A 20,708-nucleotide genomic window follows, 5' to 3' on the forward strand; every position below is an offset into this window, starting at 1 on the left:
ATTGTGATAATGTTGTTTGTTCAAATCCATCCTACCAAATCAAGCACGCTCAGCTCTGAAGGAAAATGGAGGTTATCTCAGATGTCAAAACACTTCCCTGTGGATATTACTATTTTGGACACTGGCCATTTTCTAAATTTCAATATTCATTTTTGCTCCACCGCTGTTTGGTATTCCTGGGGTATTTATTCACCAAGGACGAGGATAATATTATGGAAACGATGAGGCATCAAGATCTTAATTTTGCTCTGACATGGAATCTATTCCGATTTCATATACAGGTTGGCTGTTATTTTCTATCAGATGCTTTCAGGTTGATACATATAAAATTCACAAACTCTTTAGAATTGGTGGGGGGGACAACAACAACAAAAAAGGATGCAGAGAGAAGTGAGATGCTTTTTTTTTTTGACACCGAGATGGAATCTTTAAGTGTAAGTATTTCCAAACACTGGCAATGAATTTTCCCGTTTGCTGGGTGAGCTTCATTGAATGGTGTTATTTCCCCATGGATATTAAGAGTCTTTCTGAGATGAGCAGAAGAAGCTAATCAGAAACAAAGAGAAGACAGCAATGCTTATTCCCAGCCACCTTGTTCCTTCCACTGGAGGGGGCTCTCCCAACCCCTTCTCTTAGGATGTGAAAACAAACCAGACGGGTGTGCTATCTCCATCTTTTGGCCTTTAGCAGAGTCTCTGGAACAAAGCAGGGCAGCAGGGCTTCTTGAAGATTTGCTTGGAGAGAGAGAGGCTGGATGGAATCTTGAATAAAAATGATAGGTTCTGCTTTAAGCTGAATAAAAATAAGCTATCTGAAGAAAATATAGAAGTGGCATGCATGCTGCCTCTGGAAAGATTCATTTTTATTTGTCTATCTATGTAGAAAGGAAGAAGATAGATAAATTGAAAGGAAAGTACCATTTCTGTAATGTTCACCCTGGCAGAGGGTTTGAAACAATATAAAAATAGCGGCTCTTCCAAAATGACGGCTTCACTTGACGTTCATCCACCTCTCTCCCCATTCCTCGCTACCCTCTGCGCCCCCACCCCCCAAAAAAGATTCAAAGCTCCTGTAGTCACTGTGGGGGAAAAGACAACGATCTTTTGTACCTCGTTATAATTAACCAGGCCCGTTTCATCATCAGATTATAGAATGGGATGCAGTGTTAAAAAAAGAGCTAAAGGAAGAAACCAGGAGAAATGACCATTTTAATTGCATGTTTATTCTCTCTTCGCTTTCCCAAATTGGTTTCGTTTCCTCTGAGTGGGGTAAGTGCCAGGGTATTCAGATGAGCAGGGGGCCAGGGTGGATTCCAACATTTACCAGCATTTGAATTACCTCCGGACGGTTTGGCGGCCTCTAAATTTATACCCTTGAAGGCACAGCAACAAGCCTTCATCTCCTATGGAAGAGACTTGAAAGCATGCCAGAACGGGACCTCCGTCCTGCCTTCTTAGAGTCCTGGCACGTAGAATCACACCAGAAAACAAAAGGCATTTGTGAGGAGCCGTCCAGGAAGAAAGATTAACAATATAAACTGAGGGGGAAAAAGAGAAAGAAAAGAAAAAGGCCCTTTAAAATGGTTTTGTGCTTATTTTAATAGAACTTGCACAGTCCCTGAATATCCCCTAATCAAAACCAAATGCTTGTTGCTGTACGGCACTCTTCTTTGTTCCACCGGTAATGCCCACTCTGCTCTAATGGGGGTGGGGCCGGGGCTGCTCGCTTATCTCTCCCCCAGGGATAAACACCGTCCCCAAGGTTAGGCCTGCGGCTGCCTTGAAAAACCTCAGGAAAAACTCCCATGGGCAGCTGGCCCTCATAGTCCCGTCACCCCCAAATGCCTGATGAAAAATTCGAAGATTTCTTGTTTATTGCTTTTGGTCCTGAAATATTTCAAGGAACAGGAACAGGAAAAGGAACTACTTTCTTCCCCCTCCATCTCTGTCTCTCCTTCTGTCAGTCCATCTGTTCATCTCGATTAAGCGGGGGCAGGGTTGGCCGCAGGGGGCTCTCTCTTTCTTTCCTTGCCCTTCCCTTCTCATCCTTCCTCCAGCCACCTCTGTCCCTCTGTCAGTCTCTGACTCACTTCTGAAAAAGAGTCAGCCAGCTATCAACTTTATTGGCTCATGGTGTCTGACCTTGACTTTATGTGGGCTGGAAGGATTTCAGCCTTGGTTTTATCAGAATTAGCTTTTATCTGCACAGAAGTACCTGAGCAAGTAACTCATCTCCTGGTCTTTCACCTTAGGCTTGATGCTTTCTCCTCTAATTTCTATAACAACAGGAGGAAAAGAAGCAGAATGACTGTGATAGTTATGGTGATGGGACTTTTACTACAAGGCAGAAGGGATGAAGATGCAATGGAGAGCTGGGCTGGATTACGCTGCTGGTGAGGTTATTAAGGGTGTCAGCAGCCTGTTTTGTTTTAATGCCAGATAGTTCTTTTCAAATGCTCTTGGGGTGTCCTGCATGAGGGGAATGGGAAGGAAGAAGAGGACCCTGGAAACCCAAACACACAGCATCTGCACCATTTCATGTCACCCTAGCTCTGAGCAGCACAAATTGACTTTGTAAGATTGGCTCTGAAAATGAATACCCAGGACATCACTCTGTGTTACTTTCCTGTGAAATTACTTTTCTGAATGAAAATATTGAATTCCTTTGAAAGCAAGTAGTATAATATCTCTGGAAATGAAAATCCTGTGGAAATCACAAAGGAAAGAAGACTGAAGGATATGAAAGCTTTATATCTCCAAATGTTAGGCCCTGGATTTTTTTTTTTTTTTCCTTGACAACAATCATAACTGCTCTTTCTGATGTTGATACACTGGGCGCTGGAATCTCCTAGATGCTTCTATTACAGATTTATGTTTTATCTACAATAAACAGCCAATATCATTATCTTAATTTACTACAGCATCTGTATGCACTCGGCGCTTTTGTGTAGTCTACTTGCCTGGCAAGTCTGACCTGTGGAATTTTCCTTGTCTCAAGGGGAACACATTGACTTGCCATAGGGCTTCTGGCTGACACAGACAGAGCTTCTGCTAAACTGACAGATGAACAGGGCAGATCTCTCTGAGGAAGAAGAGGCGTGGACGACAGACCTTCTCACACTGCATCAGCTACCTGGTTGCTCACCACCGTAATTTCTCAAATCATCTCGAGAGGGATATTCTCCACCCTTCTTATTATATTGACAGGCTTACCAGCAGTAGAGGGCATTTCCTGCAAATAAAATACTCTTTCCATCATCTTATTATATCAGTTCTCTTAGGCTCAATTAGTTGATGCACCTTTGTTTTTTAGGTACACGATGTTTGGTGTCATTTATTCTTTTGTTTGTTTGTTTTAAAGATGTCATTCGCCCCCTGAATAGATTATAAAATGCCTCTCTCCACTTCTCCCCGGATCAGCAGTCAAAAAAGGCAGGGAGACACATTAAGGGGGATGGGGGACCTGGAAGCCCAATCAAGATAAAATGATGCCAAAGGAGTATTTTTTGGTAAAAGAGAGGGGAGTGCTCTACCCAGATAGAATGGCAGGCCTGCCCGATGCTGAGCTGAGCAAAGCCACGGATGTGATTGCTGAGATGCTGTATGCCATGTTTGCAGGATGTGGATAGCCAAGAGGTCCTAGGTGACCAAGACAATAACTTTTTTTTTTTTTTTTTTTTTTTTAAGGGCTGCATGTGTGGCATATGGAAATTTCCAGGCTAGGGGTCGAATTGGAGTTATAGCTGCCAACCACAGCTAGAGCCACAGCCATGCAGGATCCAAGCTGCATCTGCAACCTATATGACAGTTCACAGCAATGCCAGATCCCTAACCTATTGAGCAGGGCCAAGGATTGAACCTGAATCCTCATGGATATTAGTCAGGTTCATTACCCCCAAGCTGATGTCTTGATCACCAAAAGCTTTAAAAAACTTGAAGATGCTTCTGATTTTTAAATAGATTAAGTGAAAAAAATTTTGAGCAATTAAAAAATACAGCAATCCCTGGGATTTAGCAATAATCTTTAAGAATAAATTATGTCCTGTCATCTTCGTTTCATTTTGTGGATCAAATCGTGGCCATTTATACAATCCTGTAATCACAAGAGTAGAGTATTTGAGCTAGGTGCTTTGTAAAACCTTAAAATGAAGTTGAAAACAGAGCTTGATTATTTTCAATCTGGTGGATGAGTAATTGGAAGAGTGTTGCAGTGGCTCTCAGAAGGGAGATCCCTGGAGAAATGAAGAACCTTCAGGACCTTGATCTGGCCCAGGCTAACGTCTTTTTATTGAGATAGGTGAAAATGATTTGTTAAAGTGGCAAATGACATGGACTAGGAAAGAATAATAAAGAACATGCTTTATATCAAAATTAAGTATTAAAAAACCCAACAAACCAGAAGGATGACAGTGAACATAATGAAAAGTTCTCTGTTCTAATAGAAGTGTGGCTTCATATGAAAATTAAAACTTTGTGAAAAATGTGATTTGGGTAAAGTAGCCAATGCAAAAGGCTCCTGATTTTTCTGGACCCACCCAAAATTTTCCTGCAAGATATTGTTCAGCACAAGTTGATTCTTCAAAGAGTTGGTCAAGCATCCTTTGGATAGCCCATATCTTTTTTAAAGTTACACTAAAAGAACTCATAATTATATCTTGTTTATGTATACTACTGTATGATTTTATAGGAGTACATGTTTCAGCATACAATGGGTGCTTGCTCAACGATATTCATGGATTGAAGTTCTGAATCATTCAAATTCTAGTTATTCCCTTGTGTAGTCCATGCTGCCTTCATCATATGCATTTCTGCCCTAGGACATTCCTTCTGTGGACCTCCTTTTGCAGAAAACTTTCGATGTCCTATTCAAATACTAGCGGGATTAATATCCTAAGTCAAATTTCTGATGTGATTTTTTTTGTGTGCCAAGAATTGTTAAAGTCCTTTAGCAGGGTGAGACTCATCACCAACAAATGTTACTCAAACCTACAGATATAATTCCAGTGTCCTTTGTATTGGAGATTGAAAACTCAGTTGCACAGACATTCCTTGACATGACCAGTGGCTGAGTTCTTTAAAAAGAATGCAAGCCAAAACCAAATATGCTCGAAACAATTTTCTAATAGCATAATGGCATGGAAGAGATTTAGGATATATCAACCACTCTAGGGGGATATCACTGCCTGTACTTAATCTACAGTCACTTGAAGCTGGACTCGTTTCATCAGTATATAGGGTGAGAGGCAATGTGAACAGAGAAAGATCTGGGATAATGAATCAGCTTCCTTGTACTGCCACACAGTTGAGAGTGATGGGCCATAGCATCTTAGGATTTTCTTTGTGTGTTTAAATAAATAAAAATTGTTGGAGTTCCCATTGTGGTGCAGTGGTTAATGAATCAGACTAGGAACCATGAGATTGTGGGTTCAATCCCTGGCCTCACTCAGTGGGTTAACAATCTGGCATTGCCCTGAGCTGTGGTGTAGGTTGCAGATGTGGCTCGGATCCCGCATTGCTGTGGCTCTGGCATAGGTCAGTGGCTACAGCTCCAATTCGACCCCTAGCCTGGGAACCTCCATATGCCGTGGGAGCGGCCCTGGAAGAGGCAAAAAGACAAAAAAAAAAAAAAAATTGTTAACAGTGAAGCATGTACCATGTCACTCTATGTAGCTGTGGATCACAAGAAGTTATTATAGAGAAAGGACATTGCAGTGCAGAAAAAACACAAACACAGCAAAAATGCATCTCACTTGACAGGCAATGGAAAAATGAAATGTGTGAAGGACAGACACTAGAATGTTGTCATTCACTGGCAATTAGGGCATCAGGTCCTGGGGTGCCCACCTACCATAGACATTACATTACATCACTGTGTTCCTTCACTAAAAGACCTAAACAAAATTATGTGTATATCAAATATATAAAACACAATGATATCTACACCAGGAAGTGCCTGTAGAAGCTTTTATGAAAATAGTCATAGATACATGAAGTGTTTATTTTCATTTGTCCAGGTTTGAGGTGTAATGTGTACACAATAAAGGAGCATAGATTTTTAGTCTCAGTTCGGAAAATTCTTTAATGGTGTCCTCATAAACCAGCAATATGCCTAGAATCCCAGTATTGACTCCCAAGCCATTTCTCTTCAAATTCCTCTTAACTAATTAGAAGCCAAGAAATTCTTTGCCAGATCATGTTCCGAGTTAGTTTGGAAAACTCGTGCATCAAACGTTGCCTTCCCTCCTCCCATTTTTGATACCTTTCTTCTTTCTTCCTCACTGTGATAGATGCTGTGAACCTGGTGGAAAGGAAGAGACATTCATAACACAGTATGGTCAGTGCCGTCCTAAAGGTATGTATAGAATTTCAAGGAAGCATGGATTTGGGGGTGGGTTTGTTCACAGAAAGTTTCCTGAAAGCAATTATGTTGAGTCTTGAAGCTAGTTGGTTATTTTCAGGATTCAAATGAAACAACAAGCTCTAGAAGCCTTTTTCCAAACTCTCTAGTCTTCCTTTAAGTACAAGCAAAGAGCTAAAATTTATATTTGTGGCTATGTTGAATTATCCCCTCTTGCCTCTTTGTCAACACTGCTTTTCATTAGAAATAAATTCAAAGAATCCCAAAGTTTGTTAAGCTGTTTGCCAAGCTCAATTATTGAAAAAGAATAAGTCAAGATCTTGTAAGGAATATTCAGCAAATAAATGAAAAGAAAACAAAACTTCTTAATGGTGTGGTAGTGGCGAAAGTTTCTGGGTGGAGGACATTCCATTTTATTTTATTTTATTTTATTTTTTATTTTAGTCCTGCAGAGAAATAAGCAGGGGTGGAAGATGCCATAATTGAGTATTTAGAAGGTCTTTGCTAAAGCTGTACAGCTAAGTCACCATTGACAGAGTGAAGGAGTTTTGAGGAGGTCAGTTGCACTCAGTTGGGGGAGGAATAGCAGATGAGTCATTACTATCATCTGTGTATTACAATAAGCTAGCTGAACAAGATGTGGATTTGAAGCTCTAAATGTATGTCACCCCCACCTTGCTTTGATTCAGTGTTGGAATGGCCTGGTAGAGCTGAGTAGAGAAATGCAGTAGGAAAATAACAGGTCATTAGTACGATTCATAGTTCATCAGTTATTAATAGCATGACCTTTCATTGCCTACTAAACCTTTAGGACTCACAGTCTTCATCAGTGCAATGTTGGGGGGTGAGGGAGGGATTTATAATAAATTACCTCTAACGCAAATCTAATTTAAAAAATTTAACCAAACTGCCAAAGGGCAGTTTAATACTTTTCTCCTATGAAATATTTCACATGTGGACGTAAACATACATACACGGAAATGATGTAGAAGGCATACCGTACCCCAGAGCTAAAGAGGATTCACTAATCCTCTGTCTTGAATCTTTGTACCTCAAACATCTAATTTCAAACTTCTTGTCCAAACCCATTTCCAATTCCCACCTTCACACATTGCCCATTTTGGTCAATTCTCACAATTGTCTGAAAATATCAGACGTATTTTTCCCCATCTCTTGACTTCTTTTCTTAGAAAGTTCTGTAGCTCAGTGTTGCCTGTATCCAAATTCAACCCATCTTCCAAATCCCATCATATAGGAATTATCTCCCTGAGGCAAACCTGACTGCCTCCTCCCTGAAGCTAAAGGGATCTCAGCTCCTCTACAGGCTACCCATTGCTCCTAAAAATGCTTGCCTGTTTTCTACCTTATATTTGATTCATTTGTCTAAATATATGCTTCTTTCTTAGCCAGGGGCTGGATCTTACCAATGGTTATGTTCCCAGAGCTCATCAGAATACTTGGAACATTGTGGATGATCAGTTTGTGCTGGTGGAATGGAATCAGAGAGAGACTGTATTTTTTGATGGACCCTCATTCAGAGGGAAAGGATAAGCCCTCTTACCAGCATAAGGCTTCATGTGATCTTTCCTACCTGCTCCAGCCACAATGGCGCCCTCGTGCTTTGCTGCTGGAGCAGGTCCAAGCCTCCTCCTGGCTTAGGTCATTTGCTTTGGTTGTTTCTCTTGCCTCCAAGCTCTTCCCCAGATAAGAGCAAATCCCTCTTAGTGCCATCAGATCTTTGCTCAGTGAGGCCTTCTCTGACCTCCCTGTATGAAATGGCAATCTATAGAACTGTTCATCCCTTATCTCTTTCATTTGTCTCCATGGCACTCATGACCATCTACTGTAAAATGTATTTATTTGTTTGCTAGGAATTGGTTGTCCCCATCAGAATGGAAGGGAAGGAGGGGAGAGCTTTTGTTAACTGCTTTTTCCTCAGTGCCTAGAACTGTGCCTGGTGCATGATAAATCCAGTGTGTCTTTCCTCCAGCATCTGCTTATTTTCAGCAGTGTGTCTGAGACTTCTTTAGATTCATGCCAGCTTGCAAGTACTGCTGCTTTCTTGCTTCTGGACCCTTCTCTCTACTTCCACAGTCTCCCTTTTATGCCATAGTCCTTTTATACCTAGAACCTCTGATCTAGGAGTTCCTGCTGTGGCTCAGTGATAATGAATCTGACTAGTATTCATTAGGATGCAGGTTTGATCCTTGGCCTGGCTAGTGGCTTAAGGAGTTGGCATTGCTGTGAGCTGTAGTGTAGATTGCAGACGCAACTCGGGTCTGGCGTTGCTGTGGTTGTGGTGTAGGCTGGCAGCTACAGCTCCGATTCAACCCCTAGCCTGGGAACTTCCATATGCCATGGGTGTGGCTCTAAAAAGAAAAAAAAAGAACCTCTGATCTAGTGGAGCAGGAGGTATGAACTATAGCAGTAGCCATAGGATTAATGCCATATGTTGAAAGAATGAAGAGGGATAAATAAGAAGGAAAGCAAAGGTATGAGTTTTTTTATCGTGAACTTCATAATCAGAAATAGAGTTGAATAAAGCCTATTCATATGTTATTGATAGTTCATTTTAGTTTAAAGGAGGGCTAATGGCTTATGTTTAGTTAGACCCATGACTCAGGTGAGTTTCAAGAATACATGGAAGCTCTAGAAAGTAGTTTCCTTGTGTAAAGCATGTTAAGGACTTAAAAGGGGCTTTATGGATTCTACTCGTTAAGAAGTTTATTTTAATGATATGGGGCATACCTTGGTAAAAAAAAAATCCTTTAGAATGATGCATTGAACTTGATCTTGCAGAAGAGTGTAATATGTACAGATTAGATTTGTACTTAGATTCATTGACAGTTACACCGGGTCCACTTCTTTTAGAATGCCCCAACCTGTACTCAGACACATCATTGTTTGGAACTACTGGCCTCTTGGTTTCTTATTTCTGGCTAATTTTATGTGCTTTTGTCTTTTGGGTTTTTTTTTTTTTTCGTTTGTTTGTTTATTTGTTAGTCTTTTGGTTTCTTTGGTTTTCTTCAAGAGTATACACCCTGATCAGATGCATCATATTTGTCTGTTGGGTACTCATATTGTAAAACCCAAGTGGCAATGGCTTTGAGGAGATAAGATGCGTGGGTGAAGGAGAAGGAAGAAAAGATATGACATTTACATCTATTTTATTAAACAAGTGTTTATTGAACCTCTTCTTCTGTACCCAGCCCCGCCTGGGTACTAAGCATATGAAGATAATTAAGGTGAGTTTCCTACTCTTGAGGGAATCAATGGCTAGGTTTTGAGCCTATATGATAGGGGTCACTGGCAGAAATGAAGAAGAAAGTAGAGGGCACTAGGTGGAGAAAAGATTAGAGGTTAAGATTTGGCCTTGTTGAATTTGAGATGAAGGCAGTATGTTCAAATGGTCTTCACCACGCTTCTGAAATGAGTAGAAAAGTCTAAGTTCTGTGGGGGGAAAACAGTGAATGAAATGGTAAACCAGCATGACATAGATGTGAAAAGTCTGTTTTCTATTGGGAATTTACATTTGATACTTCATGGATGGAAGAAGCATTTGTTTTTGTTGTTGTTGTTGTTGTTTTTTTCTTTTTTCTTAATTTAAGTTAGGACTTCTTGCCAAGTCTCCACTTAGGAATTCTGAACTGAACTTCAAATGTTTAGGGGCTTCTGTTTTTAAAATTTGGAATTGTGGCTTCTTGTTCAAGGAAGAAAACCCCTTCAAGTACATCAAAGAGCTATGAAAAAAGATATAGTATGTTGACAATTTGCGTAAGGGTATCAAAACCAGAAAATTTTCTCTGCTGTACACACATATTTCAAAGTTGGAGAGGGGGGAGAAGGTTTCTGCTGAGAGTCTTCTGTTGCCGTATTAAACCCCAAATACTTGGGAAATAGCACATTCATTGTACCTAAAATAGGACTTGGCTCACCCAGCAATTTTAAGCCAAGGTCTAGATGTTTTCTCTGGTGAGTGACTTTAAATAAATTGTGAGGCTTCTCATTGCTGGCCTGGGTAAGAAGAGTCAGGGGAAGGAATCTTCCCAGAACATCAGAAGCCATTTGACCCAGGGCCTTGAGGACACTGCTTACAAATTCAGTTTAAATCACAGTGGCCAGGATCTTGTCAGGGAATGATGGAAGATTACCTGTGTTGATTCAGACCCATTTCATTCCTTAATCCCTGAGGACCTGGTGAAAGTGGGCACAGAATAAAATCTACACCTGCCAGGGGTGAGCCCACTATTAAATTCTTGGTAGAGAAGCCTGGGCATCATATTCACACAGGTGTAGTCTGCAGATCCAGCTCTGTCACTTGCTATCTGGATGAGCTCAGGTAGGTTTCCCTGACATCCTGAAGGCTCTCGTTTCTTATCTAGAAAGTGGAAGCAGCAATGCTACCCTTTCCAGGTTGTTGCTTGAATGAATGAATGTTGGATATAAAGTGGATGTAAGTAAGGAGGTTACTTAATGTTTAGCAAGAGCTCAATATAAAAATGCCACCCACCTCCCCTTTTTCTTTCCTTTGGAGGGGTAGATAAAATCATTTTAGGCCTAGTTTAGGTTAAAATGAGGATGTCAAATTAAGAACTCAAGGAGGTAATGATTTGTATGCTAGTTCCAGCGCTACCACTGCTAGTGATGTGACCTGAGGCAAGTCACTTAACCTCTCTCGCCAATATTTTCCCACCTGCAAATTGAAGTTAACAAATACTTGTAAATTGGAATAAAAGGTAGAGTCATACTCCTAGGCAGGAAGATGCAGATTAGCAAATGGTCAAAAAGCTAATAGAGCTAATGCCCTAGAGTAGGCTTCCTATGTTCCAACCTGGGCTCCAAAACTTATGTGCTCTATGACTTTGGCCTAGTAACCAAAGATCAAGGTGTCTCAGTTCTCTTATCTGCTAAATCGGGATGATAACAATAGTCTCTGTCCCGTAGATATGAAGAGTAAATCAGAGAATGCATGTAAGACACTTAGCATATGCCTGGCACCTAGTAATGCTCAATATGTTATCTTAGTTTTTAGATCTTTAGGATCTCAGAGAACTCTGTTGGAAAGCTTGTGGCTTGTGACCTAAGAATAAAGATTCATAAGCAATGAGATCCTGCTGTATAGCACAGAGAACAGTATCTAGTCACTTGTGATGGAACATGATGGAGGATAATGTGAGAAAATGTATGTATGACTGGGTCACTTTGCTATATAGTAGAAGTTGACAGAACATGGTAAATCAACTCTAGTGGAAAAAAATAAAGATCATAAAAAAAGGTTCAGTTAGTAGAGAAATCTTGAAGTGTAATTTTGAACTACTCTGGACCAGAGACCCTGAATAGACCTTTTGAATTTCCATTCTATAGTGCAATGTAGACTACCAGGTTGTCCAAGTGTTTGAGAACCACTCTGGGAACAACAACAACGACTTACGATGTTAACAAAACAGCCCACTCTTCTCAGCCTCTTTCTATAGAGCTGACTTTCCCTGGAATAGATGGGCCTCTGATCAGGACCCCTTGGAAGAATGCTGGAATTGCTCCATTTGGGGTGGTTTATCTATAGCTTAAAATACCTGCCCTGCAATAATCACCAAGACTTTACAGGATTGAAATTATGGAGGATCCCCATTTTATACCATTATTGAGTAACCAGAACTTGAAATACTCTGGTTCCAGTTCTCTTGCCCAAAAAAACTTACATGGGATTCAACCCTGAAATAGGTAGTAAGAGATATTAGTCATGTCCCCTTCTGTAGCCTTACTGAAGTCAGAGTGTATGTCCTCAGCATTGCTGTGAATGATGAATCCGATTCATTGCTATTCTCCTGCTTGCTGATGTCTAAAAAATCTCCCTGTAGAAGAGTCCCAAAGAAGGAAATGACTATGGGAACATGCTGTGCAACCAGAGAAAGAGGGCAAAATCAGGGCCAGACTGAGACTTTTAGAAGATTTATGTGCTGAAAAGATTATTGTCCCACCTGCACCCCTACCTCTCTTCTCTTCCTGATTTATATGAAGTGAAAAACAAAGGTAAATTATAAAATAAGTGTATCCAAATCCAACAAAGTTCTGATTGTCCTGTGATGATCTTAAAATGTATTTATACATACTTAAAAAAAAATCCCTGCTTTTTTGGTGCTAGAGCACATGATAGTTTGCTTTTCGTAATCAAGCCCTGGCTGATTACCCTGGTGATCCTGTTCTTGGGATGACTATTCGGAGACAGTGTCTGAGATATCTAGGAAGTGGCTGTGCCTCTGATAAAAGAATATAATTAACTAAATGGGTGGATCATTTGTTAAGTGTTGCTTTTCCCAAAGAAAGAGCAAAGATGGTATGAAATAGGAGTGACACCTCCCTGTGAGTACAAGTCCTCAGCAGAAATGGCACACATAAGGCTTTGCAGTGAGCACACCTTAGTTCAGAACTCTGCGCTTTGGAATTAACCTCTTAGCTGGTTTCCTTTACTTTAGTCTTACTTACTTACAATAGACTCTCCATATAGTTGCCAGAGTAATCTCTTTTTAAATATGTGACCATGATAGTCTGTTTATAGCACTTCATGTGAAGCATCATCATTGCCTACAGAATAAACTCCTTTGCACCCCAAGGTTCTTTACAATCCACTTCTTCCTACCTATTCAGTTCCATCTCTCTCTATTGCCCCAAATGACCCTATACTCTAGCCAAGCACAAACATTCTTCCTAATCTCTACATTGTTTCCACTGATGCTCTTCTGTTGCATTTTATCCACCCAGTAAACTCCTACTCATATCTCGGAATCCAGCCCATATACCCCTTCCTGTTGGCCTGGGTTCCTTGATTCTCCAGGTGCGTTCTCTCCTTTGTGCCCCCATATATTTAGTTCAATCTCTCTGGTCACACTTCTGCTATGACCTTTCAGACATGGCAGTTTACATGTCTGCATCCTCTTTGCAACTGTGCACCAGTCCTTGAGGGCTGGGACTAGGCTTTGGTCATTTGAGTATCTTCATTGACTTTTCATTGCCCGGTACACAGTAGATGTAAAATAATATTTGCTGAATAAATACAGTAACTAGCCATAGATGGGCAATAATACAATACCTACCTCCATGAAGGCAGAAACCATACAGCTGGCACTCAGTTGAAAGAGTGAGTGGGGGAATGAAAAACTCATAGAGCTGTTGTGAAAATCAAAATAAGCACTGTGGAAGCTCTGTGAACCACAAATGCTAGGGCCTGGGTGAGGGGCCATTACTGTGATTGCAGTGAGCACAGTCCCCTGGCTTTCACAGCAGTGTGGCCATGTGCAAAGGGCCATGGGAGCCAACTTTCAGCTGCCTGACTGTCACCCCAGGTAAGGAAAAGGCAGTGTTCCATTGACTGGATGTGTAATGGGGTGAAAGTGAACCTGCTGCTATTTCTTTCACAGCTTGTGAAGGCTGTAATGAAAAGATCTGAGAGACTCTTTCTCCCTGGTCCTGGAAGAAGAGTGTCATAAATGTCCAATTTGCCACTGATTGCCACATTGGCCCAGGGACTCCACAGCAACAAGTTATTGAAACATAGCTAACCAGAAGCACATGTGTGAAAAAGCAGCTTAGTTTTTTTTTTTGTTTTTTTTTTCATTCTCGTGGGGTAGCAAATTAAAATAACCATAACCACTAATGGAACAACTCTGTGTCACAAATGATGCTAGAATCTCATTTGACCTCCACACGCATAGAAGTGGGTGCGTCGTTACAATTTTAGGGAACTTAGGGCTCAGTCAGGTTAAGGGCTTTCCCCTAAATAACTCTGTATATCTGTCAGCTTTCACTAGATTATACTGGGTTAGCAAACACCCCCTATGGCTCAGTGTCTTGGAACAACAAGCCTTTACTTACTTACTTATTTATTTATTCATTTAAATTTTATTGGAGTACAGTTGACTTACAACATTGTATTAGTTTTAGGTGTTAAGCAATGTAAATCAGCTATACATAGACATATATCCATTCTTTTTTCCCATATAGGTTATTACAGAATATTGAGTATGTCCCTATATGCTAGTTCTTAATCATATGACATTCCTAGTGCAGTGTGTGAGGGCAGCTTTGGCTCTGCTCTGTGTGTCTTCCTTATTCCAGAACCCAGGCTAAAAACAGTCCTAATTTGGGGTATATTATCCTCATGACAAGAGAGGAAAGAGCAATGGCCAACCTCCTAAGCAGCCTTAAAGCACTTCTGGATTGAGGCACACATTCCTTCAACATACCTTCCATTGTCAAAACAAGTCATAAGGCCCGGCTTGAAGGCAAGGGGATAGGAATGAGTGCTTCTCCATGGAGACACACCCAGTCCCATGGCAATGGATAGGAATGTAGGCATGGATGGGACTTGAGGTGTGTCTCCATGGGAGAAGCACTCATTCCTATCCCCTTGTCTTCAAGCTGGGCCTTATGACTTGTTTTGACAATGGAAGGTGAAGTGAAGGAATGCGTAATTAGGAAGGAATAATTAGGGTCAGTCAATATAAAATCACCCAGTAAGTGACAAAGCTGGGATTAAAACAAGTTCTTCCTAATCCAAACTCCAAGTCTTTCCACCCTATTAAGTGTTCTATAATGGGAAGCTCACTGCAGCTTTATTGATGTGAGGACAGGAGCCCTGAGTAAAACTCCAAGGCTTGATTCCTGGAAGTGCAAGAGAAGGAAGAATGAAGGACCCCATCTTGTCACTTAACAGAACAGGATTGCTAGTGTGTGTCAGGAAAGTCTTGCTCTGTTGTCTGTCAGTGTAATTGGCATGAAAAACCTACTCTCTCTCTGCAGCCCTTATTGCTCCAGTAAATCTCCCACTGTACCTCCCATTACCCCTCGCTTAAAGCACCGATTATTCCTTTATTAGAGCTCAGCCACAAGTAGGCCATGAATTTTTATGGCTTTTCCGGATCTCATAAGGCAATGAGAATCATCCATTTAAACACAGTCACTAAACTCTACCACAGGTTTATGACCTGATATAGCATTTCACCGCTGTTTAAAAGAAGGCTCACCCACTCCTCCCTTCTTTGAATATTTGAATCTCCCTCTTGAAAAAAAGAAAATTTTCATTTCTGAATTTCAAATCCCCTAGTGGTTACCTTGAGATGTGGCCAGATTGACATGGCACCATTGACTAAAATCTGAATGCCACATCTTTGGGAATCACTTCTACCTAGGAGGGGAAAACAAAAACAAAAACAAAAAAACTCCTAACCTCCTCCAGCTCCACTGGAATGTTTGTTTTGTCTAATTCACATATGCCTTCATTCAGCCACTGGTTCACCAAATATTAATTGCATAACTACCGTATGTTGGACAATGCTCCAGGCATGACTCAATTTCTAATTGCACTGCTGTGGGCTACCCCCCTGTAAGGAAACAAGGAAAGAGAAGTCACTTCTGTTTCTTGAGGGACTGCAAAGCAATTTCATGTACCTTGTCTCATTTAACTGTGTCCATGACCTGTACTGTTGTCCAGAGTCATCTCACCTTGGGCCTGGCATAGGTGAAATATCCTTGAGTTTTGTTTCGAATACACTTGAGCACCGTTGGGTATGTGGCTCGGAACATAGAGTGTAGTTAATGGAGAAAGAAACATGATCCTCAAAGCAGTTCAATTTCTGAAAATAACCACTGTATTTGCCATTAGCACACTTCTCCTAAGAACATCCTGTCTTCAAGAAACTACTCTTAGCTTCCACTTAATGAGATTCTTTTCCCCTGGGTTTTCCCCTCCATAAATTAGACATACACATCTATAGTTGCTGGACTTTTCATTCTGGATTTTCACAGGTACTTTTAAACTCAACATGTCTCAAATCAAATTCACTGTCTCCCACATCTACTTACTCTTAAATTTGCTCATCTTCTTTTCTTTCTCTCTTGGTCTATATGCAAATCATTTACTCATTCACCTGCATTTATAGTTTGAGAGACAGCCTTGATTCCTCATTCTCCTTTATCTGTCCCAGCCAATCAGTGACTGAGTCCTGCCTTGCTTGCCTTCTTAGCTCTTTCAAACAAGTCGTGTCCACTCCATCACTGCTGCCTCTGCCTTTCCCTCCAGGGTTTCCTACAACACCCCCTCCAGCTGTGGTCTTCTTGCCTCGAGGCTCAGTCTGCTCCTGCCCCTCTTAATCAGTATTTCCAGAGTGACCTTTCTACATCCAGATCTGATCATGTTACTCTCCTTAATAAAGCCTCCACTGGTCCTTCAATGTGTTCCATGGGACGGCCTTTTTTTTTCAGCACAGAGCAACAAAAGCCTAATTCCCAGGATCCCCACTTCTATAATTTCTGTCCCTCCAAATGCCCCTTATGAACCAATAATGTCACTTTACATGGTTGTTTCCTGAAATCACTGTCTATTTTTTTTATTCCTATGTTCGCAACCCCCATCTCCCTTCATCCCTAAAGACTCAGTTCTAATCTTCTTTGTCAAAGAAAGTGCCATGAGATCTCTTTAGGCAGGACAAATCTCTTCTCCCTTAGGGCTTTCACATTGATTTGAATGTCACCTAATTTTCCAATTTCTCATCTCCTCTACTAAACTGCCAGCTTAGTGGAATAAATAACATATCTTATAAAGACCCCTTGTTTTTACTACTTAAACCTTCCATGTCCTTCATCTTATGGATCCTCCAACCCTATCAGATGGGTTCCTATTGTCCCATTTTATAGATGACCATCAGGTTTAGCTAATGTTTCAGGTTAGGAAGTGGTAACCCAGAGGTCCAAGCCAGGTGTCCCCACTGCCACACACTCTTCGTTATACACTTCTTTACTGTTTGCAACTGCAGTGGCAGCTCCTCCCACGTAGACAGAGGGCCTTAGCAGAAGAGGGCATCTGGTTGGAAAGGAAGTCTAGCTGACTTGCCTTCAAGCTGCATTTGCAAGTCAAGAAGAGAGATTGTGTTTGGACTGTGTTATACATCATTAAATATTGTAATGTTTTCCAAAGCTATTTTTATTTTCATATATCATGTACGATTGAGAAAATCTGAGTTGTCTATGTTGAAGAACTCTAGCATCATTGTGCTCATTTCTTTGGAATGAGGTTGCAGCTACCAGCTAAGAATGTGTGGAGGGACTTTGGCCTCTTGGGTAAGGATGCTGTCAGCCTCAGTGCATCGCCAGGCATAGATTAGAAACCCAGCCTGGGAGTTCCCATCATGGTGCAGTGGTTAACGAATCCGACTAGGAACCATGAGGTTGTGGGTTCAGTCCCTGCCCTTGCTCAGTGGGTTAAGGATCCGGCATTGCTATGAGCTGTGGTGTAGGTTGCAGACGCGGCTCAGATGCCGCATTGCTGTGGCTCTGGTGTAGGCTGGCAGCTACAGCTCCGATTTGACCCCTAGCCTGGGAACCTCCATATGCTGCGGGAGCAGCCCAAAGAAATAGCAAAAAGACAAAAAAAAAAAAAGAAACCCAGTCTGAACCTCATCAATGTAGCCGCAGCTGAAATGCTTTCACCAGGTAAATGCTTAGGGTTCTGGCCTTGGGTTAATTGCAGGTGGGTGTAAGATGTGTCCACATGAAAAATTCTGCATCTGAGGAATAAAACTGCTGCTGTTTTTGCTTATTCTGCTGATCAGTGACCCCTGAATAAAGACGCACATGTGGCAAATTCCTTCTGGAGATTGGAACTCAGGAATCATTTCTCCTAAAGATGTGCTAACCTTCCTTTTATCACAGTAAGAGTTACGGAAACCAGTAGGGCCCAGACCTGGGCTATGAATCAGAATTGCTTGGGAATGTAATAAATACACCAATTCCTCAATCCCTGGAAATTCTGATTGAGAGAAATAGAAAGGGACTGGGAAATCTGTTCACTGCAGGTCATCTTGATTCCTGAGTTCTCTGCGGTGGACTGATTAAGTCACTGTTCTCGGCATTAGCCTCTCACATTTTAACATGAGTTGTGGCTGCTCCCACTCCTGGGCTGTCAGTACTGGGCCAGGGTGCTCCCTCATGATCCCTGGCAGTAAAATAGCTCAGCTAGGTGCAGAAGACAGAGCACCTCTAAACCTTGGCATCTTTTCCCCCTCTGGCCTGAGGGTACTTGGTCCTGGTGAAAGGTGAACCCCAAGGCTGAAGGAACCCAGGCCTCCTAACCCTCCACCCACTTGTGTCTGTGTCTGCTGGCATGGAAAGGGGAGGGGGCTCTAAGTCCACAGAGAAGAGCATCGTCTCAGTTTCTAAGCAAGCATTTATGGGGCTGCAGGGCATTGACTGTGAACTTGAAGTTCTCCTAACTGGATTTGCCCTGAGGTCTTCGAGAGTTAGTGGCAGAGCCCAGATAGGAATCCTGTTGCTGCCTTGGGCACTGGAAGGCTGTCCCTGCCCCAGCCGGTAGGAAGGGACACAAAACATGGGATTAGAGTGACTGCTGCATATTCAAAAATCAGCCCTTTGTCTGTCTTTGAACAGATCCACTGCTCATGCTACCATTATTAGGACAGGAACTTCCCAGGAGACAGAGAGGAGGAAAATGAGAAGGTTTCAAGGAAGCTCTACACTGGGGACAATTTTTTTTTTCTTTTTAAATTTCAAGTTAATATGAAACTGCCTATTTCTCCTCTGCCATCCTTAGTGACTACCAAACACAACTGATTTATGTCATTTTCTCTAAGTGGTATTCTAATGGGTCCACAAGAGGAAAATAAAATATTTAATAAAATAAAATGTGACAAATGAACTCTTTGAGTGAAACAAGTCGGATTAGTGAGAGCTACAGATGCAGCAGGAGGAGGAATGGGGTTCCGAGAGCTGGAAAGAGGCCCAAGTGAAAACTGTGATGGATTTCAGAGTTTTTTTTTTAAATGTTAAATTGGAAGGATTTGACCGTATTAAACATAATCTGATGTATACATGTATACATTTCATCTTCAATCGCCATTCTTTTGTCGCTTCTCATTTGCTGCAGTCGGAGCAGGGTTCCCTATTATGTAAATAAGGGAATGAGACAGATGGTGCCACAAAGCAATGAATTCATTTGGGGGGAGGGCTTTAATTATGGATGGGTGGGCCCGGCTGTGTTTTGGGTTCAGCAAACGTCCCAAACGTTATGGGATTGGCAAAATCCCAGATGCAGTTTTCCAGGCACATTTTAAAATCCTGTCATATTTGCAGGGAAACTGAAGTTGGGATTTGTTTCTTGTTCTTTATGAAATTCCTCAAGTTGCTGGCCCTGATTTTCAGCCTCTGAAAACTGTGGAGGAATTTGAGCTGTGTTTTAAGGATCTGGTCTACAATTCTTCTAAGACTAAGGTACTTCATAGGTATTACTAAGCTTTGAATAGTCTTTTTTATGGATTGGTTAAAAAAAAAAATTGAAGTTCCAGGATACTATAAATGGAAAATTCAAATTACATAATAAGATATGATTGCTATTAATGTGTTGGTATATTGAAATTTAGTATTTTTGGTACACTTTTTTTTGCAGGTTTTATAGATTTTTTTGGAAATCTCACTATACTTGCCATTTTATATCTTGTTTCATCAAAATCATTTCTCTATGTCACTATTTATTCATAACTTTCATGAATATATAATAGTTCACTGAATTATGAGTCACTTGAAACAATTAAAAACATACTTTAGTGGGCATTTGTTTTACCCAAAGTAATGTCAACTAGGTCCTTAGACAATCTAGGATTGTCCTTAGTCAGCTAAAATCTCTTTGGTAGAAACATATGAACAGAATAATCAGAAATGGCTGTGGGAATTTTGGGGGCTATTTAAGGTCAGGGTTAATGATAAATTGATTAAAGTCATGTGGCAAGTTCACAGTCAGAGGCAGAAGCTCAAAGAGAGACCCAGAAGTGGCTGAGCGTACACGAAGGACTTAGAGTTTTGGATATTATTACATAAAGAGCAAAACACAAGTTAGGTGAAAACTTACAGGAACGGGGTAAACCATTAGCATTTGTGAATTTAGTATCCATGATTTCAACTGTTCTCAAGGGACTTTGCAACGCCAGGATGTGGGGTGATTTATCGTTTTGCTGCAATAGCACTTTAAATCACATGGGTTTGCAAAGCTTGCGTTTTGACCACGCCGCTCTGGCTCCAAACCTAGCCAACCGTCCAGCTTTTGTGTTTTAATCAGTTTTGTGGTTTCGCACTCCTTGACGAGAATTTAGCAATTCTCATAATGTGATAAATTGTATTTCTTTGTGATTAAAAAAAAAAAAACTAGACCAGAGAAGAACATCAACTGTGAGAGCTGATGCTGAAAGGAAATAGAAAATAAGACGCCTAAGAAAGTGATAGTCCCTTGCCAGAAAGCTGAACCCTTGGCTTCATTAAAGAATGGCATGTGACATTTGACAGTGTTCTGG

At 41.1% G+C, this 20,708-nt stretch overlaps 1 long non-coding RNA gene across 8 annotated transcripts in view; it reads left to right on the top strand.

The window, feature by feature from the left end:
* The window catches only part of LOC110256021, a 533,154-nt gene that overhangs the window by 326,940 nt on the left and 185,506 nt on the right, over window positions 1–20,708 (top strand). For 7 of the 8 annotated variants that reach the window (XR_002337158.1, XR_002337157.1, XR_002337161.1 and 4 more), the window contains one exon: window positions 6,287–6,351. This is a non-coding gene — a long non-coding RNA (uncharacterized LOC110256021). Of the gene's footprint in view, window positions 1–6,286; window positions 6,352–19,497; window positions 19,636–20,708 lie in introns of all 8 variants that reach the window. The other variant, XR_002337162.1, reaches the window with a different exon arrangement.

This window comes from Sus scrofa, chromosome 1 (genome assembly GCF_000003025.6).
Source record: "Sus scrofa isolate TJ Tabasco breed Duroc chromosome 1, Sscrofa11.1, whole genome shotgun sequence".
Lineage (NCBI taxonomy): Eukaryota > Metazoa > Chordata > Mammalia > Artiodactyla > Suidae > Sus > Sus scrofa.